We start from the raw sequence: 5,000 nt of genomic DNA, 5'->3' as shown, positions 1-5,000 counted from the left end.
ACTTAGTCTAATTTTCAGAAAAAGAGGTTTTAGATCACAACCAGATTTATTGTGTTATATGTGGTGAGTGTAGTTGCTGAATTGAGAGAAGCAACCATCAGTAGTTGATGGGGAGGTAAGTGATTGTCTACGGTTATGGATAAGTCAATGCATCAAGCAGTGGTATGGTCCAGACTGTAGCTGTTCACGCATCTATTCCTGTTATTCTGTTGATGTTTGGTGGTTGAAGAGACGGGCCTGAATGGGTTTGGATCGTCAATCATCTTATCACCACACACTATTATACAAAGGTAGAGTACCTGCAAGACCTAAGGTCTTCCTTGGTACGACTGACAATATCTATGAGAGTTGGGCTTTAATGCTATCAGACTTCATATCTTGCATATATGTTCAAACTAGTCACTCAACAGAGTGAGCAGTATTAGTATTGAGCTCTGCTTGTGCAAAGCAGACCGCAGATTGATCCAAGAAATTGGTATCAAGCGGTTATAATACTATGCTGTTTAGTTGACTTGCAAACGTACCCAGCAATGGTTACTCCTGCTAGATGTGCTTGCACATTTTAGTGGAAGAAGATGGATTCTAAAGAGCTTTCTGCAGAATTATCTTAATGCACGACATAAATCTCGATACCTCGTTAAAGTTAGCATCCACTTGCTGGTTGTTAGCTGAGGATATCGTATTTATAGCTGCAAAAACAACTTGTTTAGCATTTTACTTTGCTAAAACATCAAGTTACCTGGTTGATCCTGCCAGTAGTCATATGCTTGTCTCAAAGATTAAGCCATGCATGTCTAAGTACATACTGTTTATAAAGTGAAACCGCGAATGGCTCATTAAATCAGTTACGGTTCCTCGGATATTCTTTTTTACATGGATAACTGTGGTAATTCTAGAGCTAATACATGAACAAGTGTTCCAACCTCAGCTTGCTGACGGAAGGATCGCATTTATTAGTACAAGACCAATGATTCTTATTCACCTAGAACCCTGTTCAGTGATTTCGGTCGCTGTCTAAGGACTAGCAGTGGGGATCTTAGCAACTTCGGTTGCATTTCTTGTGATGACTCTGAATAACTGAGCAAATCGTATGGCCTCTGAGCCGACGATGTATCCCTCAAGCAACTGCCTTATCAACTGTCGATGGTAGGTTATGCGCCTACCATGGTTGTAACGGGTAACGGGGAATTAGGGTTCGATTCCGGAGAGGGAGCCTGAGAAACGGCTACCACATCTAAGGAAGGCAGCAGGCGCGCAAATTACACAATCCCAGTACGGGGATGTAGTGACGAAAAATAACAATACGGGACTCTATTGAGGCCCCGTAATTGGAATGAGTACAATTTAAATCCTTTAACGAGGATCTATTGGAGGGCAAGTCTGGTGCCAGCAGCCGCGGTAATTCCAGCTCCAATAGCGTATATTAAAGTTGCTGCGGTTAAAAAGCTCGTAGTTGGATTTCAGTCGAACCTATGGGGTCCACTGATTAAAGGGTTAGATGGTGATGTTAGGTTTCTTGCTTGTGTCTACGGATGCTTGCTTGAACCTTCATTCCTCTTTCCTGGTGGTTACATTCATAGTGTTTAGACAGAAAATTGCTCGATATTTGCTATCAATGCTCTTTACCGAGTGTTGATTCAAGCGATCGAGACTTTTACCTTGAAAAAATCAGAGTGCTCAAAGCAGGCGTCCAAAACCTCGAAAGAGGTGCCTAAAAACGGTATGGTCAACCATCTATATGATGCGTACCACTACCTTAACTTGAATGATCTTGCATGGAATAATGGAATAGGACCTTGGTTCTATTTTGTTGGTCTTAAGAATCCAAGGTAATGATTAAGAGGGACAGACGGGGGCATTTGTATTGCGGCGCTAGAGGTGAAATTCTTGGACCGTCGCAAGACAAACTACAGCGAAAGCATTTGCCAAGAATGTTTTCATTAATCAAGAACGAAAGTTAGAGGTTCGAAGGCGATCAGATACCGCCCTAGTTCTAACCATAAACGATGCCAACCAGCGATCATTCTGAGTAACTAATTTCATGACTCGAATGGAAGCTTCCGGGAAACCAAAGTTTTTGGGTTCCGGGGGAAGTATGGTTGCAAAGCTGAAACTTAAAGGAATTGACGGAAGGGCACCACCAGGAGTGGAGCTTGCGGCTTAATTTGACTCAACACGGGAAAACTCACCCGGCCCGGACACTGAGAGGATTGACAGATTGAGAGCTCTTTCTTGATTCAGTGGGTGGTGGTGCATGGCCGTTCTTAGTTGGTGGAGTGATTTGTCTGGTTAATTCCGATAACGAACGAGACTCTAGCCTACTAAATAGACTTGCAGTTTACACTGCAGTACTCCCCCTTAGTCAACCTGTGGGTGGTAGTATCTCTTGATGGTTTCGGCTGTTGAGGGCTCTGCTGCTATTAGCCTACAGAATTGGCTAGGGTAAGGATGCTGTAGCACTGTAAGGACTTCTTAGAGGGACAAGCGGCGCTCGCAGCCGCACGAAACAGAGCAATAACAGGTCTGTGATGCCCTTAGATGTCCGGGGCCGCACGCGTGCTACACTGAAGTGGTCATCGTGCATACTGTTTCCTGCTCCGAAAGGAGTGGGTAACCGCTTGAACCCATTTCGTGATGGGGATTGGGCATTGTAATTATTGCCCATGAACGAGGAATTCCCAGTAAGCGTGAGTCATTAGCTTGCGTTGATTACGTCCCTGCCCTTTGTACACACCGCCCGTCGCTACTACCGATTGAATGATTTAGTGAGGACTTCGGACTGGTCAATCCAGACCATTGGGAAACTAGTGGTCGGATTGTGCTGGAAAGATGTTCAAACTTGATCATTTAGAGGAAGTAAAAGTCGTAACAAGGTTTCCGTAGGTGAACCTGCGGAAGGATCATTAACGTATTACCCTCTTATTATAAGAGAAATACAACCTTCAAACAATCAAACACTCTGCATAGTGATATTGTAGATGCTAATATGGTGAATGCAATTGAATTGTATTTGCATTAGAGTCGCAATTGTGAATGTTTATTGCAAACATTTAGCCATTGCAACATGATTCTAATTTGCATTACATTCGTTCATTCATACATCCATCTTTCATTATCCAATGCAACAAAGAGTGAGGGTTATCTAACGATAGCCATAATTTCTTTTGCAAAACAATTGTAGTTTATAATGAAAAGCCTGTCTTGCTACATACTTGGTACCTGATCAAGTCTTCAGCTTATGCTGACGGCAAGGTTTAAAGAAGGAAGTTTTACACTTCTTCGCCTAACTAAGTAAAGACAACTATGGTTTTTATAAACTGCATACAATTGTTTTCAAACCCTCTCAATGCAGATTTAGGATACTTATTAAAAGTCCCACGGTGGCAAAGATACATCTTCAAGCGGTGGATCACTCGAATTACCAATCGATGAAGAACGTAGCTAGCTACGATAATCGGTGCGAATTGCAGGACACGCCGAGCACTTGAGCTTCCAACGCACATTGCGGCTTTCGGGTCTTTTCCGAGGTCACATCTGTCTGAGAGTTGAGATGTAAAATAATCAACAAAACACTTGCATACTACCATATATGCATTGTTTTGAGAGGATTGTATATTTATATGCATGAATCTTGCTGTTTTATTCCTTTTCTTAATTGCAATTCGTTGCAATTTAGTAAGGAGAATCTCAAATCTACTTGTTTCACATGATAAATTTTGTGTACAATGCATATTTCATCTCTGCAAGCAGTATATATGAATAGATACTAGCATGAGATTCTAAGGTTAGTCGCCTATCTGACGACGCTAAAGTCGTATTGCAGATAACTATGGTGATCAACTAACCTGTTAACTGATGAATCTTCTTGCACTTGTATAAATCGTACAAATAGTAGCTATTTCATTCTGTTAAAGCAGACCTAAGAAGTAATGCAAAGGCAAAATTTGTGCAAACATTAAAGTAGATTTACGTTGCTTACTTGCAAACAACACAAATAAACATTAATCAACTTAATCAATATTTTTGATCTCAGATCAGGTGAGGTTACCCGCCGAATTTAAGCATATAATTCAGCGGAGGAAAAGAAATCAAATGAGATTCCCTGAGTAACGGCGAGTGAAAAGGGATGAGTCCGGCGCAAAGGTTTTCCATTGAAAGGTGGAAAGCGGTGCTGCGTAATGGCTAGAGTCACGATTATTTCAACTAAATCTGCAAGTCCCTCTGACAAGGGCCCTCTTCCCAGAGACGGTTCTAGGCCGGTGGCAGATCTTGGTTAATGGAATATCGATTACTGGCTTTAGTCGCGGATAGAGTCAGATTGCTTGAGAGTGCAATCCAAATTAGGAGGTAAACTCCTCCTAAGACTAAATACGATGGTAATATCGATAGCAAACAAGTACCGTGAGGGAAAGTTGCAAAGTACTTTGAAGAGAGAGTTCAAAAGGACGTGAAACCGCTTGTAGAGAAACGGATAGAACCACGAAGTGTAGCTGAGAGGAGAACTCAGCTCCTCTTGTGTATTGTTGCCTTTTTCTATTCAGTGCTAAGAATGCTTTACAGCGTTCCAAGATCAGTAGGTTAAGGGGTAACTTTTAGCCTGCCCTTGGATCTTGGTATTGATAGGAGGAGTGCAATATGTGCATGAGGAGTGCATTTTCTCAACTCTCGTGCTCAAACCACGACCAATGTGAAGGAGAGTGCAAAACTCTTGTTCAAGTGATAACAGCAAGGTGTACTAAACACACACCTAATCAGCATTTAGTTTTCACAGCTACTAATATTCCTTGCGTTGTTAGACTTAGCCTGTGAGCTAGTGTTGGCAACTGTTACCACAGTCACATTGGAGATGAATCTCTGCTTATGCAGGGTCAACAATGCTTGTCATCTGCTCTGACGAATCCGACTAGTCTTTCGTTGATGATGTCTGTTTCTTCACCTGGTGTTGAAACAACTCATGGATTGGCTGGCTTTTGGTGGTTTGTTGGTAAAAGTGGCAAGCT

General features: G+C 42.1%; 3 non-coding genes across 3 annotated transcripts in view; all 3 read left to right on the top strand.

The window, feature by feature from the left end:
• The first annotated feature begins 736 nt into the window (after positions 1-736).
• LOC149092753 (small subunit ribosomal RNA) lies at positions 737-2,906 on the top strand. The gene has a single exon (XR_016200511.1). It is a non-coding gene; the product is annotated as a small subunit ribosomal RNA (ribosomal RNA).
• A 487-nt stretch (positions 2,907-3,393) lies between these two features.
• On the top strand, positions 3,394-3,548 carry LOC149092752 (5.8S ribosomal RNA). Its single transcript, XR_016200518.1, has one exon. It is a non-coding gene; the product is annotated as a 5.8S ribosomal RNA (ribosomal RNA).
• Positions 3,549-4,024: 476 nt separating this feature from the next.
• The window catches only part of LOC149092751 (large subunit ribosomal RNA), a 4,168-nt gene continuing 3,192 nt past the window's right edge, over positions 4,025-5,000 (top strand). The window contains exon 1 of the ribosomal RNA XR_016200576.1: positions 4,025-5,000. This exon is cut by the window's right edge and continues 3,192 nt beyond it. This is a non-coding gene — a ribosomal RNA (large subunit ribosomal RNA).

The sequence above is a fragment of the Tetranychus urticae genome, unplaced genomic scaffold (genome assembly GCF_039701765.1).
Source record: "Tetranychus urticae isolate SD_2017Ah unplaced genomic scaffold, NJAU_TeUrti_SD_1.0 Scaffold_5, whole genome shotgun sequence".
In the NCBI taxonomy this organism is placed as follows: domain Eukaryota; kingdom Metazoa; phylum Arthropoda; class Arachnida; order Trombidiformes; family Tetranychidae; genus Tetranychus; species Tetranychus urticae.
The sequence above is the reverse complement of the archived record's forward strand: the minus strand, read 5'-3'. Positions and strand labels throughout refer to the sequence as shown.